Raw genomic sequence first — 6,000 nt, 5'->3', positions numbered from 1 at the left:
CCAGCCCTGAACCACTGTGGCTGGTGGGTGCTGAGCACCCCTTATTTTTTGTCCATATGTGCTTGAGTCCTGGAGCACCCATGGAGTCGGAGCCTATGATGTACGATGACTAATACAATGCGGGTCTGATCCATGACTAGGGCTCCTAGGGGCTACTGCAATACTAAAACTGATGTTAACACTAACAAACAAAACGTTAAAATACTGCGGGAGGGTACCCTCCAGGCCAGCTGGCCTCAGTAAGGTTTTATAACTCTCTACACACACAAATACCCTGAGGGCTTGTCTACACTCAGTTTTTGCACTGATTTGACTCTTTGATTTTAGCTAAACGGCAGCAACTCCTTAGTGTGGACATACTTACGCTGCTTGAGAAGCATTCCTATCAGCACATTACTGATCCAGTTACCCCAGTGCAAAAACTGGGTGTAGAGCAGCGATAGACTCTCTTACAGGGCTTTAATCTCACACACACACAAATACCCCCCAACCCTTTTACCAGGGCTTTATCATACCCAAATATAAATACACCCACAGACACAGACTGCCTTACCAGGGCTTTATCCTACAGAGATGGTCTTACAAGGACTTTATTCTACACCCACACATACACAAAGATGTTCTTACAAAGCCCTTCTCCTACACACATACAAATACACACAGATCCTTTCACAAGAGCATTCTCCTTCCTTTTTATAACACATTCATTCCACTGTCAACAAGCTGCTTTAGCCCACAGCTGAAGATCAAGAAATATGTAACCAACTCCCGCTTCACCTGTTAAAAAGGTGGAAGCAGTTGGTCCTGGAGGTGGCATCACTCCTTCTCTAACCTGGTTTCCAGTCTGTGGGTGTTGCTTTGCCCATTAGTGGGTGGGTGAGGGGAGAGGTTGCTGGGCTGCATTAATTATTGTAAGTGGAGCAAGAATCCCTTTTGACCTTTCTGCCACACTAGGTACAATTGAGTTAGCTTTGAGTTTTGATTTAATTCCAGGAATGGGGTTGTAATTCGCTTACAGCAGAACCATTTTCCTGCAGGGCTGCAGTAGGGCTGGGTTGGTGGCATGGGTGATACACACTTCCAGGAAGGCCTTCGAGTGCTCATTTCCTTAGGGACACCACAAATGAGGCATTTTGAAATCCGTTAGTTCTGTGCATTGGGCAACTTCAGCTAATCTTATTTATGGTTTAAAAGCACAAGGCCTGCTCCTGCTTCTGTTGGAGTCAATCAGAGCTCTGCATTTGGCTTCAGTGGAAGCCAGATTAAGCTCTCAGACACACAGACACATAAACACTTGCACACACACACGTATTCTCATACACACATACAAACAGACAAATGCATGCACACGCGCATCCTCATATAAACGTATGCTCACAGATACCCACCCACACATACACACATGTTCATAGATACAGACACATTCCACGCAAACACACACAAACCCATTCACACAAACACAGGCACACACACAAGATAATACACTTCTCCTAAGCAAGAAAAGAATTCTGCACAACACAATCTTTGTTCTGCAATTGGCAAAGATCTTGCTGTTATTTCAGATCATAGCTTTTTTTTTTTCTCATAATAGGTTTCTTTAAATTAACATTTCCTTTGCAAACAGAGACTCTTCTATTTTAAAAAAACAAATTGCAGAGAGAGTCAAGCTTTGAAATTTCTAAGGCAAGAAAATGTCATCTTCAATTTGCCTGTTTACCTCCTAAAGTTTGTTGATGGAAAGATCAAATGGATAAAGTTCTAACCATTATTAAATATTTATCAGTTAATTACAATATGGAGATTTAGTTGCTGGGTAATTCATCTTGGGGGTGGGATACAATAAAATACACTTGAAAGTTGTGTTATCATAATTGCCTGAGGCCATGGGAACAACCGTCCTGCAATGTGTTTTACATTTATCTGCTCTGCTACATTTTCATTTTTTTGTGCAAAGCTACCTCTGATTGTTTTCGGGAGACTCAAACCTGTACAGGCTCTATTGTTGTTACCCTGTTTGGTTTTAGGGCATGGCAAAGCCCATATGCTCACAATGTCTCCAAACAATTCCAGCAAGACTTTACATTTCAACTTAAAAAATGAACCACGACTTGTCCAACTACTGCCCTGAACTCTGTGCGGCAGAAAGTGGATCTGCACACTGCTTTTCTTACTAAAAGAGGAGACCCATTGTGGGTGCCCCGCTGAAAATCTCAGACTAAATGTACCTTTCTACAAATGCCTGCAAAGCAGAGGAGAGAACCTTCCGTCCTGAGGAATGGGTGAGTTTCAAGGGAAGGCAGGGGCCATTATAAAAAAGTGCACAAGGAGGCAGGGCTCCGGAGCTGCATACTAACTGGGAGATGAAAAGGTCTGGGGGCCTACTGAAGTAAGTGCTGTCTCAGTGATTAATGGGGGTGAGAGAAGGGTGAAGCCCAACCCCTAGTAAACTACAAGATGGCAAAGTGATTTTAAGAACAACAGAGCAGTGTTCCTGGAGAAAACCAACCCAGACGAGCCAAGAAAACCGCCCAGCACTGTTTTTAAAAGGCCTCTTTATTTTGAATACCACAACAATACAGTAAACTATGCCAAGAGCCAACTGATCTCTCTTAAAAAGAAAAAAAAATGTGTAAATTACAGTGAGAAGCTAACTTATTGCAGGGTCAAATTTTGAGTGGGTTCAAACATGTTTACATCTACATTTGCTTATCAAACAATAACCCACTGGCTAATAGAAGTGCCGCAGCTATGTTCTTTCCAGGTAGGGGGAATGTGAGGGGTTAAAGGAAAAACCACCCTCATGAGAAAATCTCTGGCTGCCTAATTTGAAGCACCTTAAAGGGGCCTAATTTGCAGAGGATGGGAGCTCAACCCTTTCTGAAAATCAGACTCCTTTTAAGATACGCCCCCCAGAAAGTGAGGTAGATAAAATCAAGAGTTGTTTTTCAAAAAATGTTGCCCTAGGCTTGGAGGAAGTTTAAGGATTGTAAGGATATTTAAAGGGTAGCTATTGACACCTTTGTACCTGACAAAGTCACTGGTAAGCAGCTGAGTAAAATCAACTTTAATAAAATACATGGAGCGAGTTATAAGCTCACACAGAACTTGTCCTGTTATTGGCTGGGTTATATGCACACACCAGTTCCTAGATGCCTTATGCACAGATCTCTGTACAGTTTAATAAGCAGGAGGTAATTGGGAATAGAGGGGGTGAGGAAATCAAAGGATACTGTTGGTTACACTTAGAGGTTTTTTCTATTTTGTTTTGGTTTTTGTTTTTTAATGACATAATAGGACTCTAGCAATTTTCCCAGCTTGGTTTCCGTGGCAGAGAGCCCTCACAGATGCACAAGAACTGCAGTTCCGGAGAACTTCCCTGAAGTGCAGGATGTGTGTTTAAGTCTGTTTAAGTGAGATGGGGGTTACAGGGCCCCAAGGTAGCACTGACTGGGAATTTGAGCAGCACAGCTGTAGTCCAAGTTTATAGCGTAGCTGTGGCTGAAGAGTGAGCTGGCCCCAGGCATGTTTTCCAGGTAATTTTCTCACTCCAGCTCCTTTGCAGATTAGGGGGATTCGTAATGACACTTCCCTTGCAGAGACAGAGGAGGATCCAACTTCCAGGACAGCTGCACAAGGGCTGTCAGAGACGGGCTGTCAACCCACACATCTCTTTGGGCCTTGATGTAGGACTGGCGCCTGGGCACATCCTACCCACCCAGCTGCTAGGGGACAGGTTCTCAGTTCCCTCTCTTCTGTTGTCCTTCATCCTTCGAATCTGGAACCAGAGCTTGAGGTTGAGCAGCTGAGCCAATCTCACGCTCCACTGTCAGCAGGGATACCTGATAACATGGAATTCTTTCTCCAGCTGGGCATTGGTATAAAGCGTGCTGGCCTCAGCAGGGACCTAGAAAATAAAAGGCCACACCATCTCATCCGCTCCTGCCCTTGCAGCAGCCTCCCCTCCCCCCCGCCCATCCCACACACCGTACAGCATCTGAACTTTGAAGCAGTTGACAGTAACATAACTGCAAGCAATAAACTGGCTGCAATCATTTGAAATGTCCCGTTAGTGGACAGACAATATCCAAACTCAGCTAAAAGTCTGGATTTTTAACAAGCTCCAATAGAACCTGTGCAGACAATTTCAAAGTATTGTTATTACCCAAAGTTGTGATATATGCTGGTTTTCTTTCTTTCTTTCTTTCTTTCTTTCTTTCTTTCTTTCTTTCTTTCTTTCTTTCTTTCTTTCTTTCTTTCTTTCTTTCTTTCTTTCTTTCTTTCTTTCTTTCTAATTTAATCTCTCTTGGTCTAGGTAACTTTACATCAATCTTTTTATCCATGTCATTTTACATATATCTTTCTTTCTTTCTCTCTTTTCATATGTCTGCCTAGGTAATTTTATATCCATCCATCCTACCATCCCCTCTACCCCTCCATCTATCCTTCTCTCTCTGTCTGTTTTGTTGGTCTCTCAATGAACAAATAAACAAAGTTGCATCAGAATGCAATGGACAAGAAATTAGGACAAGAAAGTATGCAGAATTTATGATTATTGGATTAAAATTCGTTTCTAGCACCGGGCATTGTTTTCATAACCTTGTGAGAACAAACATCAACCACGCAGGGCAAAATTCTCTGGAGTAAGTCATGAGTATCTATACAGTTGTTTAAAATTCTATCAAAGGGCTATTGGTGACCACTCATTTGGAGTTGCTAAGAAACCCATTGCCTCTACAATGCACACACTGTAAAAAGAAAGCTTTATTGGGATCAGATGGAACATACCTGCGGGAAGTAGTTATGTTTTTTTTTTTGCTTGGAGTTGTGTCCTGTTTGGGGGTGAGCTCTGCTGGTACCATCATTGTTCGGATTGGACATTGGTCCAGAAAGCTTCTGCTCTGAATGCCTTTTTGGGGAGGCCACATGGAATGGCTGATGAGACAACTGGAACCTTGAGGGCTAGTTGTGAGATATGATCATCCATGTGCCCCAGAGTCCTGTTGAAGCCCTGCAAGGCAAGTCTGTGGCTTGTTGACAAAGTTGTGGATGTTTCTGGCTTCAGGCAGCAGTGAGGCTGGTGTACCTTTAGAGATGGGAGAGGCTGCTGACTGACACCCCATGCTAATGGGACCTTAGGAAAGACAGCCTCCAAAAGTCTATGGTCTTGGGCAGCTTTTTGCATCTCCAGTTTCTTCTCGCTGCTGGGGTGGGGAAGAAAGGGGACTGGATATCTTTAACTCAATACAGGAGAGGGACTCAGTGGATCACAGTCATGGGCAGATCTCCAATGGCTTCTTCTGAGGAAAATTCCACCAGAGTTAGAACTCAAGAGCAAACGTTCTAAACCAACATACCCAGGTCACTTAAGAACATCTCTCACCAGCCATCCTGCGCATAAAGGGCCCAAACCTGCTGATAAAAAATAAAATTAATTTAAATTTCAAAAAAACAGCCTACAATTACTTGAGGATTCAAACAATGATGTCCTCTGGCTTTGCACCTTTTTGATCACCTCCATGATTGGTGGTGTGTGTGTGTGTGTGAGAGAGAGAGAGAGAGAGAGAAGCCTTGCCCTGGGGACAGCAGATCTTAAATCTTGTTTAACACACAACAGATTATCTCGGGTGCTTAGGTGGCATGATGGAGGCAGTCATGGTGCAATGTAGGTCTTTATTTGAAATAAGCTATTGATGCATGTGCTGGGTGTAATGGCTTGTTTCATGTAAACATCATAACGTTTGCAGAAGAAATGCTTGGCCCCTGGTCAGTGCAATGTGTGTTTATAATCGCATCTTTATTTTTAGTAGTTTATGGAGATTAACCGTAGACGTTTTCCAGTGTCTTCCCCTGTCCTCGCTCCTCTTAGGGCAAAGTCCGGGAGTTTTGCAGTCGGGAGTTCTTGTTTAAAGCCCAACGATTTTCTTTGGGAAGAGACAAGCAAGGACTATTGGCAAATCCGCTAGCTTATACAGGCAATGACAGGCATACAAAAGAGCCCTG

At 43.2% G+C, this 6,000-nt stretch overlaps 1 protein-coding gene across 12 annotated transcripts in view; it reads right to left on the bottom strand.

Moving 5' to 3' along the window:
• Window positions 1-3,049: 3,049 nt before the first annotated feature.
• HOXC6 (homeobox C6) overlaps window positions 3,050-6,000 on the bottom strand; it is a 95,717-nt gene continuing 92,766 nt past the window's right edge. For 6 of the 12 annotated variants that reach the window (XR_014709054.1, XR_014709055.1, XR_014709057.1 and 3 more), the window contains 2 exons: window positions 4,786-5,412; window positions 3,050-3,904 (listed from right to left, as the gene is read on the bottom strand). The gene's annotated coding sequence lies outside the window, so the exon portion shown is untranslated. The remainder of the gene's footprint in view (window positions 3,905-4,785; window positions 5,413-6,000) is intronic. The other 6 variants (XR_014709056.1, XR_014709058.1, XR_014709060.1 and 3 more) reach the window with 1 other exon arrangement.

Source organism: Lepidochelys olivacea (assembly GCF_965140295.1).
Source record: "Lepidochelys olivacea isolate rLepOli2 genome assembly, chromosome: 20".
NCBI classification, from domain to species: Eukaryota; Metazoa; Chordata; order Testudines; family Cheloniidae; genus Lepidochelys; species Lepidochelys olivacea.
This window is presented reverse-complemented; position numbering and strand designations above follow the sequence as displayed.